This window comes from Aegilops tauschii, chromosome 6 (assembly GCF_002575655.3).
Source record: "Aegilops tauschii subsp. strangulata cultivar AL8/78 chromosome 6, Aet v6.0, whole genome shotgun sequence".
In the NCBI taxonomy this organism is placed as follows: domain Eukaryota; kingdom Viridiplantae; phylum Streptophyta; class Magnoliopsida; order Poales; family Poaceae; genus Aegilops; species Aegilops tauschii.
This window is the reverse complement of record NC_053040.3, coordinates 453038028-453046251: the sequence shown is the minus strand read 5'-3', so window position 1 is coordinate 453046251 and position 8224 is coordinate 453038028.

The following is an 8224-nucleotide window of genomic DNA, read 5'->3' as shown; positions in this document are numbered from 1 at the left end:
GTCAAATAGCCTCTTCTCAACGGCAAGGTTGAAATCATAATTGAGCTCTTCAATGGCCCAATATGCCTTATGTTCTAGTTCGAGAGGTAAGTGGCATGCTTTTCCATAAACCATTTTACACAGAGACATACCCATAGGATTTTTGTATGCAGTTCTATAGGCCCATAAAGCATCATCAAGTTTCTTGGACCAATTCTTTCTAGATCTATTAACAGTCTTTTGCAAAATTAATTTAAGCTCTCTGTTACTCAGTTCTACTTGACCACTAGACTGTGGGTGGTATGGAGATGCAATTCTATGATTAACGTCATACTTAGCAAGCATTTTACGAAAAGCACCATGAATAAAATGTGAACCACCATTAGTCATTAAGTATCTAGGGACTCTAAACCTCGAAAAAATAACTTCTTTAAGCATCTTAATAGAGGTGTTATGATCAGCACTACTAGTTGGAATAGCTTCTACCCACTTAGTAACGTAATCAACAGCAACTAAAATATGTGTATAGCCATTAGAGGAAGGAAACGGTCCCATATAATCAAAGCCCCAAACATCAAATGGTTCAATAACAAGTGAATAGTTCATAGGCATTTCTTGACGTCTACTAATATTATCACTTCTTTGACATTCATCACAAGACAAGACAAACTTACGGGCATCCTTGAAGAGAGTAGGCCAATAAAAACCGGATTGCAATACCTTATCTGCAGTTCTATCTCCAGCGTGGTGTCCTCCATAAGCCTCGGAGTGACACTTGCGTAGGATCTGTTCCTGTTCATGCTCAGGTACACAACGTCTAATAACACCATCTACTCCTTCTTTATAAAGGTGTGGGTCATCCCAGAAGTAATGTCTTAAATCATAGAAAACCTTTTTCTTTTGCTGGTATGTGAAGCTAGGTGGTATAAATTTAGCAACAATATAATTAGCATAATCAGCATACCATGGAGCAGTACGAGAAGCATTTATGACAACTAATTGTTCATCAGGAAAGCTATCATCAATAGGTAGTGGGTCATTAGGAACATTCTCTAACCTAGACAAATTGTCTGCAACGGGGTTCTCAGCTCCCTTTCTATCAATAATATGCAAATCAAATTCTTGTAGCAAGAGAACCCATCTAATAAGTCTAGGTTTAGCATCTTTCTTTTCCATAAGATATTTATTAGCAGCATGATCAGTGTGAACAGTTACTTTAGAATCAGCAATATAAGGTATGAACTTATCACAAGCAAATACAAGTGCTAAAAATTCTTTTTCAGTAGTAGCATATTGGATAACATTTAATTTCTTATCAACCCTTTGTCCTAAAACAGCACCTACAGCATAATCACTAGCATCACACATAATTTCAAAGGGTAAATTCCAATCAGGTGGTTGAACAATAGGTGCAGAAATCAAAGCTTACTTAAGTATTTCAAATGCTTCTACACAATCATCATCAAAGATAAAAGGAGCATCTTTTTGTAAGAGATTAGTCAGAGGCCTAGAAATTTTAGAGAAGTCCTTAATAAACCTCCTATAAAAACCGGCATGACCAAGGAAACTTCTTATACCTTTAATATCCTTAGGACACGGCATCTTTTCAATAGCATCAAATTTAGCTTTATCAACTTCAATACCTCTTTCAGAAATTTAATGCCCCAAGGCAATACCTTCATTAACCATAAAGTGGCACTTCTCACAATTCAAGACAAGATTAGTTTCTTCACATCTCTGCAAAACTCGATCAAGGTTGCTTAAGCAATCATCAAAAGAAGTTCCATATACGGAGAAATCATCCATGAAAACCTCAACAATCTTTTCACAAAAGTCAGAGAATATAGCAGTCATACATCTTTGAAAGGTAGCAGGTGCATTGCATAAACCAAAAGGCATACGTCTATAAGCAAAGGTACCGAAAGGGCAAGTAAAAGTTGTCTTTTCTTGATCCTCTTTTGACACAGGTATTTGAGAAAAAACCAGAATAACCATCTAGAAAGCAAAAATGTGTATGTTTGGATAATCTTTCTAGCATTTGATCAATAAAAGGTAAAGGGTAATGATCCTTTTTAGTAGCTTTATTTAATTTGCGGAAATCAATTACCATTCTATAACCTGTAATAATTCTTTGTGGGATCAATTCATATTTATCATTAGGAACAACGGTAATACCTCCCTTCTTAGGGACACAATGGACATGACTTACCCACTGACTATCAGCAACGGGATATATTATACCTGCCTGCAGAAGCTTTAGTATTTCTTTTCTTACCACTTCTTTCATCTTAGGATTTAACTGTCATTGGTGATCAACAACTGGTTTAGCGTCTTTCTCCAATTTTATCTTGTGATGGCATAAAGTGGGACTAATGCCCTTAAGATCATCAAGAGTATATCCAATAGCAGCACGGTGCTTCTTTAGAGTATTCAACAATTTCCTTTCTTCCTGCTCTGAAAGGTTAGCACTAATAATAACATGATATATCTTCTTTTCATCAAGATAAGCATATTTAAGAGTATCTGGCAATGGTTTAAGCTCAAACACGGGATCACCCTTGGCTGGAGGAGGATCCCCTAGGATTTCAACAGGCAAGTTGTGTTTCAAAATGGGTCCCTGTTTAAAGAATACTTCATCTATTTCCCTTCTTTCATTCATAAACATATCATTTTCATGGTCGAGCAAATACTGTTCTAAAGGATCATTAGGAGGCATGGCAATAGAAGCAAGACCAATAATTTCATCTTTACTAGGCAATTCTTTATTATGGGGTTGTCTATGAAATTTAGCAAAATTAAACTCATGAGACATATCCCCCAAACCAATAGTAACAACATCCTTTTTGCAGTCTATCCTAGCATTAACAGTATTCAAGAAGGGTCTACCAAATATAATGGGACAAAAGTTATCTTGTGGGGAACCAAGAACAAGAAAATCAGCAGGATATTTAACTTTCCCACACAAGACTTCAACATCTCTAACAATCCCAACTGGTGAAATAGTGTATCTATTGGCAAGCTTAATTGTAACATCAATTTCCTCTATCTCAGCAGGTGCAATATCATGCATAATTTCTTTGTATAAGGAATGAGGTATTGCACTTGCACTAGCACCCATATCACATAAGCCATGATAGCAATGATCTCCTATTTTAACAGAAATAACAGGCATGCCTACAACAGGTCTGTGTTTATTCTTAGTATCTGGTCTAGCAATTCTAGCAGCTTCATCACAGAAGTAAATAACATGCCCATCAATATTATCGGCCAAGAGATCTTTAACCATAGCAATACTAGGTTCAACTTTAATTTGCTCAGGCGGTTTGGGTGTCCTAATATTACTTTTGTTGATCACAGTTGAAGCTTTAGCATGATCCTTTATTCTAACAGGGAAAGGTGGTTTCTCAATATAAGCAGTAGGAACAACAGGATCATTATAAGTGATAGTCTTTTCTTAAACTTTAATAGGTGCAACTACTTTTAATTCAATGGGAGGATTATATTTAAACCACTTCTCCTTAGGGAGATCATGATTCACAGAAAGAAGCTACTATCTCAGAGTCAAGTCCATATTTAGTGCTAAATTCACGGAAAACATCGGTGTCCATAAAAGATTTAACACAATCAAACTTAGGTGTTATACCTGACTCCTTACCTTCGTCGAGGTCCCAATCTTCAGAGTTGCGTTTAATTCTTTCCAATAAATCCCATTTGAATTCAATAGTCTTCATCATAAAAGAACCAGTACGAGAAGTATCGAGCATGGAGCGATTATTGAGAGAAAGCCGAGCATAAATTTTTTGAATAATAATTTCTCTTCAGAGCTCATGATTGGGGCATGAATATAACATTGACTTAAGCCTCCCCCAAGCTTGAGCGATGCTTTCTCCTTCGCGAGGCCAAAAATTATATATATAATTACGATCACGATGAACAAGATGCATAGGGTAAAACTTCTGATGAAATTCCAATTTCAATCGGTTGTAGTTCCATGATCCCATATCATCACATAGCCTAAACCATGTTAATGCCTTTCCCTTCAAAGATAAAGGGAATACCTTCTTCTTGATAACATCCTCGGGCATACCTGCAAGCTTAAATAATCCACAAACTTCATCCACATAGATTAGGTGCAAATCGGGATGTAATGTTCCATCTCCTGTAAAGGGATTAGCTAGCAGTTTCTCTATCATACCCGAAGGAATTTCAAAGTAAACATTTTCAGTAGGTTCAGTAGGTTGAGGAGCAACTCTTTGCTCTACTGGTCGGGGTGAAGATACCCCGAACAAGCCCCTCAAAGGATTATGTTCCATAGTAACAAGTGACAGTAAATTTCAGCACACTATATAAATTTTTCGTTACCAAATTCCACCTACCAAAGGCGCTTCACTCCCCGGCAACGGCGCCAGAAAAGAGTCTTGATGACCCACAAGTATAGGGGATCTATGGTAGTCCTTTCGATAAGTAAGAGTGCCGAACCCAACGAGGAGCAGAAGGAAATGACAAGCGGTTTACACTAAGGTATTCTCTGCAAGCACTGAAATTATCGGTAACAGATAGTTTTGTGATAAGGTAATTTGTAACGGGCAACAAGTAATGAAAGCAAATAAGGTGCAGCAAGATGGCCCAATCCTTTTTGTAGCAAAGGACAAGCCTGGACAAACTCTTATATAGAGATAAGCGCTCTCGAGGACATATGGGAATTATCGTCAAGCTAGTTTTCATCACGTTCATATGATTCGCGTTCGTTACTTTGATAATTTGATATGTGGGTGGACCGGTGCTTGGGTACTGCCCTTCCTTGGACAAGCATCCCACTTACGATTAACACCTATTGCAAGCATCCGCAACTACAAAAGAAGTATTAAGGTAAACCTAACCATAGCATGAAACATATGGATCCAAATCAGCCCCTTATGAAGCAACGCATAAACTAGGGTTTAAGCTTCTGTCACTCTAGCAACCCATCATCTACTTATTACTTCCGAATGCCTTCCTCTAGGCCCAAACAATGGTGAAGTGTCATGTAGTCGACGTTCACATAACACCACTAGAGGAAAGACAACATACATCTCATCAAAATATCGAACGAATACCAAATTCACATGGCTACTTATTGTTGGAAATATGCCCTAGAGGCAATAATAAATGGTTATTATTATATTTCTTTGTTCATGATAATTGTCTATTGTTCATGCTATAATTGTGTTATCCGGAAATCGTAATACATGTGTGAATACATAGACCACAACGTGTCCCTAGTAAGCCTCTAGTTGACTAGCTCGTTGATCAACAGATAGTCATGGTTTCCTGACTATGGACATTGGATGTCATTGATAACGGGATCACATCATTAGGAGAATGATGTGATGGACAAGACCCAATCCTAAGCATAGCTCAAAGATCGTGTAGTTCGTTTGCTAGAGCTTTTCCAATGTCAAGTATCATTTCCTTAGACCATGAGATCGTGCAACTCCCGGATACCGTAGGAGTACTTTGGGTGTGCCAAACGTCACAACGTAACTGAGTGACTATAAAGGTACACTACGGGTATCTCCGAAAGTGTCTGTTGAGTTGGCACGGATCGAGACTGGGATTTGTCACTCCGTATGACGGAGAGGTATCTCTGGGCCCACTCGGTAATGCATCATCATAATGAGCTCAATGTGACTAAGGAGTTAGTCACAGGATCATGCATTACGGTACGAGTAAAGTGACTTGCCGGTAACGAGATTGAACAAGGTATTGGGATACCGACGATCGAATCTCGGGCAAGTAACGTACCGATTGACAAAGGGAATTGTATACGGGATTGATTGAATCCTCGACATTGTGGTTCATCCGATGAGATCATCGTGGAACATGTGGGAGCCAACATGGGTATCCAGATCCCGCTGTTGGTTATTGACCGGAGAGGCGTCTCGGTCATGTCTGCATGTCTCCCGAACCCGTAGGGTCTACACACTTAAGGTTCGGTGACGCTAGGGTTGTAGAGATATTAGTATGCGGAAACCCGAAAGTTTTTCGGAGTCCCGGATGAGATCCCGGACGTCACGAGGAGTTCCGGAATGGTCCAGAGGTGAAGAATTATATATGGGAAGTCCAGTTTTGGCCACCGGGAAAGTTTCGGGGGTTATTGGTATTGTACTGGGACCACCGGAAGGGTCCCGGGGGTCCACCGGGTGGGGCCACCTATCCCGGAGGGCTGAAGTGGGAAGGGAACCAGCCCTTAGTGGGCTGGGGCGCCCCCCCTTGGGCCTCCCCCTGCGCCTAGGGTTGGAAACCCTAGGGGTGGGGGGCGCCCCACTTGGCTTGGGGGGGAAGCCACCCCCCTTCCCCCTTGGCCGCCGCCCCCCATGTAGATGGGTTCCAGGGCCGGCGCCCCCCCTCCAGGGGCCTATAAATAGTGGGGGGAGGGAGGGCAGCAACACCACAGCCCCTGGCGCCTCCCTCTCCTCCTGCAACACCTCTCCCTCTCGCAGAAGCTTGGCGAAGCCCTGCCGAGATCCCGCTACTTCCACCACCACGCTGTCATGCTGCTAGATCTCCATCAACCTCTCCTTCCCCCTTGCTGGATCAAGAAGGAGGAGACGTCGCTGCTCCGTACGTGTGTTGAACGCGGAGGTGCCGTCCGTTCGGCACTCGGTCATCGGTGATTTGGATCACGGCGAGTACGACTCCATCAACCCCGTTTATTGGAACGCTTCCGCTCGCGATCTACAAGGGTATGTAGATGCACTCCTTTCCCCTCGTTGCTAGTATACTCCATAGATGGATCTTGGTGATGCGTTGGAAATTTTAAAATTCTGCTACGATCCCCAACAGTGGCATCATGAGCCAGGCCTATGCGTAGTTACTATGCACGAGTAGAACACAAAGCAGTTGTGGGCGTAGATGTTGCCAATTCTTCTTGCCGCTACTAGTCTTATCTTGTTTCGGCGGTATTGTGGGATGAAGCGGCCCGGACCGACCTTACACGTATGCTTACGTGAGACAGGTTCCACCGACTGACATGCACTAGTTGCATAAGGTGGCTAGCGGGTGTCTGTCTCTCCCACTTTAGTCGGAACGGATTCGATGAAAAGGGTCCTTATGAAGGGTAAATAAAAATTGGGATATCACGTTGTGGTTTTACGTAGGTAAGAAACGTTCTTGCTAGAAACCTTTACAAGCCACGTAAAAACTTGCAACAACAATTAGAGGACGTCTAACTTGTTTTTGCAGCATGTGCTATGTGATGTGATATGGCCAGAAGATGTGATGAATGATATATGTGATGTATGAGATTGATCATATTCTTGTAATAGGAATCACGACTTGCATGTCGATGAGTATGACAACCGGCAAGAGCCATAGGAGTTGTCTTTATTTTTTGTATGACCTGCGTGTCATTGAATAACGCCATGTAAATTACTTTACTTTGTTGCTAAACGCGTTAGCCATAGAAGTAGAAGTAATCGTTGGCGTGACAACTTCATGAAGACACAATGATGGAGATCATGATGATGGAGATCATGGTGTCATGCCGGTGACGAAGATGATCATGGTGCCCCGAAGATGGAGATCAAAGGAGCAAAATGATATTGGCCATATCATGTCACTATTTGATTGCATGTGATGTTTATCATGTTTTGCATCTTATTTGCTTAGAACGACGGGAGTAAGTAAGATGATCCCTTATAATAATTTCAAGTGTTCCCCCTAACTATGCACCGTTGCGAAGGTTCATTGTTTCGAAGCACCACGTGATGATCGGGTGTGATAGATTCTAACGTTCGCATACAACGGGTGTTGACGAGCCTAGCATGTACAGACATGGCCTCGGAACACACGCAATACACTTAGGTTGACTTGACGAGCCTAGCATGTACAGACATGGCCTCGGAACACGGAGGACCGAAAGGTCGAGCATGAGTCGTATAGAAGATACGATCAACATGGAGATGTTCACTGATCTTGACTAGTCCGTCTCACGTGATGATCGGACACGACCTAGTTAACTCGGATCATGTTTCACTTAGATGACTAGAGGGATGTCTATCTGAGTGGGAGTTCATTGAGTAATTTGATTAGATGAACTTAATTATCATGAACTTAGTCTAAAATCTTTACAATATGTCTTGTAGATCAAATGGCCCACGTTGTCCTCAACTTCAACGCGTTCCTAGAGAAAACCAAGCTGAAAGATGATGGCAGCAACTATACGGACTGGGTCCGGAACCTGAGGATCATCCTCATAGCTGCC